The 10,277-nt window shown below is 42.3% G+C and overlaps 1 pseudogene; it reads right to left on the bottom strand.

Annotated features, from left to right (window-relative positions):
• Positions 1-9: 9 nt before the first annotated feature.
• On the bottom strand, positions 10-5,686 carry LOC149747843 (parafibromin pseudogene; annotated as a pseudogene).
• Between the last annotated feature and the right edge of the window lie 4,591 nt (positions 5,687-10,277).

Here is a 10,277-nt window from a genome sequence, read left to right as displayed (position 1 = left end):
CTGGTAACAGGAGAATCTTAAAGTTAAAATTAAAGTTATGGTGAAAGCCTTTCTCGGCTGTAGCCAGCTGAGGACAGCTGTGGCAGCCGGCAGCCCCAGGTAAACTTATCTCTTCACTGTGAAATGCCATACATTTTCATTAGATGATCAATAGAAATGACATGATTGCTCAGGAGCTCAACCCTGATATTTAACTTTCCTCTCCTCGACCTTAACGAGGGCACATATCAGAGCCGTGGAGTGGGGTGACATTTACGGCCCTGCCACTCGGCTCTGTGATTAGACACAGATCATTCAGAGGTTAGACTACGGGCTAGTGGTGAGGCTAACATGTTCTAAATGGCAATCGTGGTCATCACGAAACTTGCAATAAGAACAACAAACAATATCCTGTTTCTCAAGCTGCGCTTCCCTGTGCCACAGCATCACAGTGGTGGTAGTTTGGAAGAAGCGTCTACTCTGTGCCAGGCCCGGAACCCAAGGCGGGACGAGAGGAGGGACTTCTGGGACGGTGAAGAAATAAAGACTACCAGAAGTTGGGGGAGGTTAACGGGAAAAGATAAAAGTCACAGAACCTAAGTATGTTCCTCAGGGTTCTCCACAAAGGGTTAAATCAGGTCTTGTAAGAGAGCAATCTGTGACCTTCATCTTTTTTAAGTTTTTAGTCAATTTATAAAACTTGACTCTTAGCCTTTAGGTCAAGGTATATCCGTGTTTTTAATTTTTAAAAATTTTTAATTTTTAAACGTTTATTATTTTTACTGGAGTATGGTTGCTTTACAGTGTTGTGTTAGTTTCTGCTGTACAGCAAAGTGAATCAGCGACACGTATACATAGATCCCCTGTATAAAATATATCCATGTTTCTTAATCCCAATTTCCAGACAAAGGAGAAACCAACTAATTCAGAATCTCAGGTGGGATGTGTGCTTTACTGTGTAGCTGTAAAGGTTTCTCAGAGCTGTGAGAAGAGTGATCTATCCACAGGATGTTTGTGATAGCTGACCGTTCTAATACGTTACATCACGTTGCTGAACATTTGGGTCCAGACAAACTTCGTCATCCTTGAGACAATCTTTAGCTTTAGCAAATGTATCAGCTAGTGAACCATCAGACAAAAGCCACAGCCAATCTTTTAACTGCCAGGAGGGACCCTGAACCCAAACTGGTACAACCTGGTCTCCTACTCTTAAGAAATGTACTTAGGGACTTCCCTGGTGGTCCAGTGGTTAGGACTCTGCGCTTTCACTGCCAGGGCCTGAGTTCAATCCCTGATCAGGGAACTAAGATCCGCAAGATGTGCAGCATAGGCAAAAAATTTTTTTAAAAACAATTTTTTTTAATTAAAAAAGAAATGCACCTAAGGGTCTGGTTACTACTCCATAAGGAACTGGGACAATAATTGTCCTGCCCTCTGGCCGCACCCTCTCTTTCCTTCTCTGAATTATAGTTTCATTTTCTCATTGGCAGCCTTGCTTTTGCTTTTCATCTGATGGGACACATTTCAGATCCTGTAGAAAGTCTTTTGCATTAAGCATGGTTATCAACGTGGTATCGCTGCCTGACTTAGGATGGTGGATGCTCGACATCCTTTCTTCTGGTTTGAGGGAAGCCTGGCTTGAGAAATTGGTCTCGGAGCTGACCACGTTCAGGACCCTGAGTCTCATGGGCAGAGGCATCCTCCTCTGTTACTGGTTTCAGTGGCCTCCTGCGGGAGGTGGTGTAGCCTCAGTTTTGAAGCGTTGTGTTTCTTCTTTTCCTTGGACTCTTTCCTGGTCCTGTGTGTTTCGGGCAGCTGGGAAAGGGTACTTGGTAACACGGGATCCACAGGTGCTGTATTTGGGCCAGTCCACTGTTCAGGTACATTCCACCTCAGCATCCCCCAAACACCTCTGATTTAGGGCAGTTACATCATCCTCTAGATCAGTCTTGATTAGAGATCTTTTCTTAGCCTTAATTTTGACTTTGCAACAATATTTTCCACAGACTTAGCTTCAGACAAAGACCTCATCTGTTCTGTTTGTACAGTCCATACTTTGGGCCGATCTCTCTATCTTTTTTTTTTTAAGGATGAGAAAAATGAATGCTTGGATTAGGAGGTTTTTTTCTTTTTTTATAATTGAAGTATAGTTGATTTACAATGTTGTGTTAGTTTCAGGTGTACAGCAAAATGATTGTCATCTATCTATCTATTCTTTTTCAGATTCTTTTCCCTTATAGGTTATTACAAAATATTGAGTATATTTCCCTGTGCTGTACAATAGGTCCTTGTTGTTTATCTATTTTTTATACAGTAGTGTGTATATGTTAATTTCAAACTCCTAATTTATCCCTCCCCATTTTCCCCTTTGGTAACCATAAGTTTGTTTTCTATGTCTGTGTGTCTATTTCTATTTCGTAAATAAGTTCATTTGCATCCTTTTTTTTTTTTTAGATTCATAAGGGATATCATATGATACTTGTCTTTCTCTGTCTGACTTACTTCACTTAGTATGATAATCTCTAGGTCCATCCGTGCTGCTGCTATTTCATTCTTTTTTATGTGGGCCGATCTCTATCAAGGTTACCCACTCTTCATCTTCAATTCATAGCTCCTCTGCTTCTGCGAAAACTTTATCTGCTGCTTGTTTAACTTGAGCAGATCCCCAAACACCTATTTCTAGGGGGCATCTCTGTCTATATTTGTTGATGTCGCTGTTTCACCACGAGATATCCAAGTTCGTCTTTCCAGTCAGGTCTTCTAACCATGGGAATATTTTCGGGGGCTGCAGTAGGACATGAACAGCAGGATGAGGTAAGTGCACATTATTAAGTAGGAATAAGATAGATTCCAATGTGTGGGATTCTCTGGGTTGGTTTCCTTTCCAGTCTCCTAGACCACATAGTTGGTCTCGGCATTCTTGGGCTGCTAGAACGCCTGACAGTCACTGTGTTGGCCTTCAGCACCATCTCCTGGGTGTTGTACTATTGCAGGAGGCTGAGCACACGTGTCTTCCCCTGGCGTCAGCACCTCAATGAACCAGCGGTACTAACAGCTGGCCATGCCTATGATAGCAGCTGGGCCTCCAAGCGTCCCACGCTGTGAGGCCTCAGAAAGCCACATGAGAACATCTTACTAGGCCTTTTCCCTCTTGATGTCATTTTTTTTTATAAGAGCAGGGTCCAAAGTGCCTATCTACAGCAATCACCTTCACTAAGAGGGGTTCTCCAAAGATTTCACACTTCACCTGTCTAAAACTGGCCTCTGGACGACCTGCTCATGTCCACCTAAACCTGCTTCTCTCACAACCTTTCCCGTCTTAATAAATACAGTCAGCCCTCTATACTTGTGAGTTTGCCTCTGTGGATTCAACCAACCGTGGATCGAAAATATTCAGAAAACAAAATTCCGGAAAGTTCCAAAAAGCAAACCTTGACTTTGCCACACTCTGGCAACTGTCTGCATAGTATGGGCGTTAATTAGGTATTTTAAGTAACCTGGAGATGATTTAAAGAATACAGGAGGATGTGTGTAGATTATATGCAAATATTATGCCATTTTATACAAAAGATTCGCGCATCCTCGAATTTAGGTACTTGCAGGGCCATGCGGGGGTGCTGGAACAGATCCCCCCAAATAAGAGGGACCACTATAGTCCTACTCAGTTGATGAGGATCTTAACCAGAGTTATCCTTCATTTTTCTCTTGTTCCCACCCCGTATCCAACCCAGCCAGAAATCCTGTCTCTGGTCCCAACCCAGTCATCTCTGGGGAGGTTTTCTATAATAACCCCCTATGTGGTTTTCCCATTTCTATTTTTAGCGTCCCCCGCCCCAAACACACGCACATAGTTTAGTCTTTAAACTATAGCCAGAGTTTTAAAAGGCAACTGGGATTGTGTCACTCTTTTGCCAATACGCTCTAAATGCACCGACCAACCCGAAGTCCTTCCTGGGGCCTCCACGCCCTGCACAACTGTGTCTCTAGGTGTCTTTCTGACATGATTCACATACTCAATCCCTTGCTCACTCTGCTTGCCACACTGGCTGGTCCTCACAACTCCCCTGCCTGTGTCTGCTCTTGTACAACCCTGCCCCAGGTCCTTTGCACCTGCTGTTCCCACAGCCTGGAGCTTCTTCTTCTAGGCAGCCCAAAGCTGGATCCTCAATTCACCCACTTCCCTGCTCAGAGACACCTCTCCTCTAGAGAACTCTATTTAAAATGTCACTCCCATCACCTCATCCTTCTTTATTTTTTATCATATCATTTATGGTGACCCAGTATCAGATGGGAAAATTGGAACTTCAAACTGTCCTTATTTCTCTGTTTTTTCCCAAGGACAGTTCTGCCAAAGGTAAGGATAATCCAGTGTACAAATAATGGGAACATCCATGTTCAGAAACTGACTGTAATTTGAACTCAGGTCCTGTTGCATCCCTTTGTGGCTCCCTGTGGACTGTTGTAATAACATTTTATAATAGTCTGCCAGACGCAATTTAAAACTAAACTCTATCTAAGTTCTTTTCCCCTAATGTTTCTGAGTAACAATCCCAGCCCTGACCATGCAGAGGGTCTGCAGGAGGTGATTTACTGGAATGGTGTATACACCAACCTGGGATTGGTACAGCGGCATCAGTATCGTATTTGCCAAATTATGTTGCTAATGAGGACATTTCCAGGGAGTTTCAATGACAGACTCTTCATTTACTTCCAGAGCTACACGTCCAACTCCAACAGCCCCAGAAAGAAGCTTGGTAACATCAGGGCATAAATCACTCTGCAAGTGGGCAAAGAAAATATGTCATGACTTACATTTGCCCCGTGTAATAGAAATTGAAGGAGAACGTTTATTATTTACTTCCTTTGTTTCCTTTAGTTTTTAAAATTGTTCTAGTTGAACTATAAAACTCTACCAAATGTTTGGGCTTCCCTGGTGGCACAGTAGTTAAGAATCCTCCTGCCAATGCAGGGGACATGGGTTCGAGCCCTGGTCTGGGAAGATCCCACGTGCCACGTAGCAACTAAGCTCATGCACCACAACGATTGAGCCTGCCCTCTAGAACCCATGAGCCACAACTACTGAGCCCGCATGCCACAACTACTGAAGCCCATGCACTTAGAGCCCGTCTCCGCACAGGACAGGCGACTGCAATGAGAAGCCCGCGCACCACAACAAAGAGTAGCCCCCGCTCAACACAACTAGGGAAAGCCCGTGCGCAGCAATGAAGACCCAACATAGCCAAAAATAAATAAACAACAAAAAAATAAAAAAAAACAAAAAATCTCTACCAAACATCTTAGACTGACCTACATAGCAGAGTGGAGGAATTTGTAGTGGTTAGAAAACTTAGATTTGTTTCCAGCAATGTGTAAACTTGTGGAAGCAGCTTGCCATCCGTCTGTCCCTTATTATAGTGGAGGATAATACAGTCAAAAACTGTATTCCCATTTTCAGGAAATAACAAGTCCCATAGGCTTCCTCCTTTATAGGAAAAGAAACAGACAACTTAAAATATAAATAGAAAATACATTTATGGAACAAGAATTGACTGTCTACAAATCCCTATGTAAAGAGGGAGTTTCTCTAAAATTCTGTTTTTCTAAGTTTCCTGCATTTCTTCACGCATTTAGCCCACAAATATTTATTGAGCATCTACTATGTTCCACACACTTTGCTAAATAGAGCTAGGGCTAGGCAATGCAGAGGACAGACAGGGATGTACCCGTGTATTACTTTTATAATTAAGTTAGAAGACTATATTCTCTCTGATGAAAATACTCTTGAGTTTCATAAAAGTTTGAGGGGAAAAAGTAAAAGGGATTGTCAACATTTCAAGAAAAATCTTGTAAACTAACAATTCAAACGAACTGAATAGTTGGGTTGCATCTACATGGCTATGGGAGAATCGGATGGCAGGAGTTCAGAAAATATTTGCAGCTTTTGAAACTGGTCTCTGATACCCCTATAATAGTATTTATTTTAGCTCTGTGGTTTTTTGTAAATCTCTTTCATGAGGTTCTATGAACCTAGTGACCTCCCCATTGCCAGCGCCAGAGCCTCTGTTGCCAAGAGCAAGGCCCAGCAGCCCAGGAATGGTGAGGCCAGAGGTCTCACGCCCTATGGAGGAGCTTCTTACTGTGCATTTTTGGAAAGCAATTTGCAAGAATGCATTCTTCATCTCACATGACATTCGTGGAAAACTTTACTTCAGGTCTGGCCTTAAAAAGATTGAAGATATTATGGGAAAAGAATTTGAAAAAGAATAGGTACATGGATATGTATAACTGAATCACTTTGCTGTACACCTGAAACTAATACAACATTGCTAATCAACTATACTCCAATATAAAATTTAAAAAATAATAAAAAATTGAAGATACTGATCACGGAACCTCTGATTCCCCTCTCTGTACCTTTCTCCTTCTAAGAGATAACCTCCTCAATTTCCTGCCGCTTAATGTGTTTTGTCCACAGGCAAACCTGCTTCTTGGGAATGATTTTGATAGAGTCATTCACACCAAAGGTCAAATGTCTAACTCGTCTTTCTCCTTTTCCATGGGCATTTACGCTAACAAGATTCTTCACTTCAATCAAGGGGGGCTCACGTCTGGGGGACTTCCCTGGTGGTGCAGTGTTTAAGAATCCGCCTACCAATGCAGGGCACATGGGTTTGATCCCTGGTCCGGGAAGATCCCACATGCTACGGAGCAACTAAGCCTGTGCACCACAACTACTGAGCCTGTGCTCTAGAGTCCACGAGCCACAACTACTGAGCCCGCATGCCACAACTACTGAAGCCTGCGCACCTACAGCCCGTGCTCTGCAACAAGAGAAGCCACCGCAATGAGAATCCCGTGCACCGCAACGAAGAGTAGCCCCCGCTCGCCGCAACTAGAGAAAGCCCGCGTGCAGCAATGGAGACACAATGCAGCCAAAAATAAATAAATAAATAAATATTTTTTAAAAAGAGGAACCACGTCTGAATTTCTTGACCATGTTAATTGGAGACATAGAGTGACTTTCAGCTCTGATGTTCTGTGGTTCTAAATGTATAGCAACATTAAGGGGACAAAGAAGAGGTAACATTGCTGGTAAAATTCTTTGGGGAAAACCCTGTTCTCTGTTTGTGTGATTTTCCTTGCATGTAACAAAACACCTAGCAGTATTTTAACCAGTAAAGTCACCTAATTACTCATGTAACAAGAAGTCTAGAGGTGGGAGTTTCAAGAGTGTGTCAGCAGCTCAACATGGCTTGGCCACTGCCTCAGTCTCTCTGATTGTCTTGTCTTCCCATCGCGGCTCCCCGGTGGTCTGCTGTAGCTCCAGGCATCAGATCTACACGAAAGTGTTCAAAGAAGGAAGGGGAAGGGGAGGACAGAGGGCTGGACTCATGGGCCTTTCGCCCTCTGTCTGAGAGGAAACTCTTTCCCAGAGCCCCCAGCATATCCCCTGACATCACATTGGCCAGGACTGCGTCATTCCGCCCCCTCTAGTAGCAAAGAGTTGACAGACACCAATCCTGAGTTATAGCCTAGGATTAGTCATATTGAGACCTGAGCAAAACTGAGATTTTGCTAGCAAGGAAGCAAGGGACAGTGCTGCTGGAAGGCGGTGCAGCTGGAGGGTGTCTACCTCAACCTCGCAACCACAACACCAAGGGGCTGCCCTGAGCAGGTCTATGGCCAGGCTTGAAAATACCTGAGTCAGACACCTGGGCTCTTTCCAATCCCCACACTTTCCAGTTTCTTTCTTGCTAATGTTCAGGTTAAGAGGGGAGGAGGTTGTGACAGAGAACAGACGGTGATGTTCTAAATTAAAACAGAAACAAGATGTTGTAGCATTGTGTTCAACTTGCCTGTTCTTATATGGTCTCATACTTTTAATTCTTTAACTTGAATTTACCCTGCTAACCGTCTTCTTCATTCAGATCTGCAAACTTGCTAGCAAAAAGCAATAGATTTTTTTTTCTTCTGGTGGGGCTACTCTCTCACCAAAATGGTCCAGAGATGATTATATTCAGTTTTATTTTCAAAATCTCCACTTATCAAAGGCTAGCATGCTTAGAAAACAGATGGTTCGATCTAAGGCTTCTTTTGTTGTAGGCAGGCTAATGTTTTAAACATCATGCCAAGATTTGATTTGAAATTGTAAAATTGTTGTTTTCCCAGACTGAGCTTGGGGTACTATCAAAATTCTCAGACAGTCTTCCTGAGGGGAAGGCAGAATTTGTGCATGAGGGCTAATTGAAGAAAAACAAGAATGTTTAAAGGACATATTTTTTCCCCAAAGTAAAAACAGTTTTATTGATTCCAATGGAGAAAAAAATCTCTATTTTTAGGACATATGGTACCTATTGCATTCAATAGAAGATATCAGTTTACAAGTTCTCACTTCTTTTTTAGCGATTAAAATACTGATATATTAGTATCACTGTAAAGAAGCAAACAGATTCATCTTTCTAATCTTTCATCTTTTATAATTGGATAGAGTCTGAGTTCATGAAATTTGTTTATACACATCATTTCATGTTATCTTTCAATTAATCTGCCAAAACATTATTATTTTCCCATTTATAGAGGAGAAAACTGAGATTCAAAAAAAAAATAAACATATAACTTTCTTAAGGTCACAGAATGTTAGCCATGGGGTTAAGGCTAAAATGAGATTGTTGTAGCCACTGCAGCTCGTGTGGCTAATGTTACTAGTGCCTATCCTATGTCATGCACCATATGACACTGGAAATAATAAAATAATATAATCAGATCTAACATTTATTGAGCACTAGATGCCAGGCCCTGTCCTAAATATTTACACGCATTACTTCATTTAATCCTCTCAAAAAATCTATGAAGTAGGAATTATTAAAATTCCCATTTTGCAGATGTGGAAACTGAGGTCTAGAGGCTTGGATAAGCTCCAACTGCTAGAAATAGGGAGTTGCTGCCTCCTAATCATGTAACGAGCACAGACCTCTCTGTGCGTAGGCTGCAGGAGCTGGCCACAGGTGACCTGGGCAGGCTGGAGGCACGTCTGGATGCAGTGGCTGCTATGATATACGGCTGCTCTTTGCAGCCCCACTGCATTTTTTCATGACTCTCAAGTTGCCATGTTGCAAACCCAAGTCAAAGACGCTGAAGCAAAAAAGGATGTCTTTGACTCATGGAATCCAAGCGACGGCTGAACAACCAAACCACCCACCACGAGAAGGACAGGGATGCTACTGGTCTCAGGCACCGCTGGAACCGGGCGAGTGTTTGCCGTCCCTTGCCTTTGTTTCCTTGTGCATTGGCTTCATTCTTTTTCACTACCGATGGCTTTTTTCAAATGGCAGGAATCTCAGTCTCCAATAGCTCATGAAATTCATCTTTTGACTTTCACCAACAGAGAAGGTCCGACTCTCTTGGGTCTAGTTGGAAAAAATTCCACAGAAGAGCTCTGATTGGCCTGGCTTATATAAGAAGCCATCCCTGGACCAATCAAATGTAGCCAAGGAGACACATCCTGTAAGAACATGTAAGAATTGGCATGTACAGTTGTGCAGTTTGTGTATTTCACACAGGTGTCTACCCAAAGGACATGTGGGGCTTGAAATCAAGCCAATACTCTGCTCACCAAGCCATGCAGCCTGGAGTAGAAACCTTCCCAAAGGAAGGGATGCCCTTTGTTTCTCTCAGACACTGGGGCTTGTCAAGCTGGGCACCCACTGGGCTGAATCCTTCTTTTAAAAAAAAAAATTGAGGTATAATTGAAATATATCATTATGTTAGTTTCAGGTATACAGTGTAAGGATTTGATATTTACATATATTGTGAAATGATCACCACCGTAAGTCTAGTTGATAACTGTCATAGCTATAAATTTTTTTTCTTGTGACGAGAACTTTTAAGATCTACTCTCTTAGCAACTTTCAAATATGCAATACAGCATTAGTATTATAGTCACCATGCTGTACATTGCATCCCCGGGACTTATTTATTTTATAACAGAAGTTTGTACCTTAAACCCCCTTCATCCATTTCACCCATCCCCTGCCCCTCCTCTGGCAACAATCCATCTGTTCTTGTAATTAAGAATGAGCCCTCATCCCTTTTTTTCACACAACAGCATTGATTAGGTTTATGGCAGCCTTGTGTAAGATATGACAGCTTGTAAGGAAATACTGTATTTGTGGAAGAAGAAAGAAAAGGGAAGTATTAATTTCAGAAAAAGGGAAGATAATCAAACGATGAGGGAGAATTTAAGCCATTGGTTGTGCTCTAAGATTTCGTGCTTAGAACAGTGAGTGGAAATAGAAATA

This window comes from Delphinapterus leucas, chromosome 12 (genome assembly GCF_059928025.1).
Source record: "Delphinapterus leucas isolate spDelLeu-1000000601 "Yukka" chromosome 12, BTC_Dleu_Yukka2, whole genome shotgun sequence".
Lineage (NCBI taxonomy): Eukaryota > Metazoa > Chordata > Mammalia > Artiodactyla > Monodontidae > Delphinapterus > Delphinapterus leucas.
The sequence above is the reverse complement of the archived record's forward strand: the minus strand, read 5'-3'. Positions and strand labels throughout refer to the sequence as shown.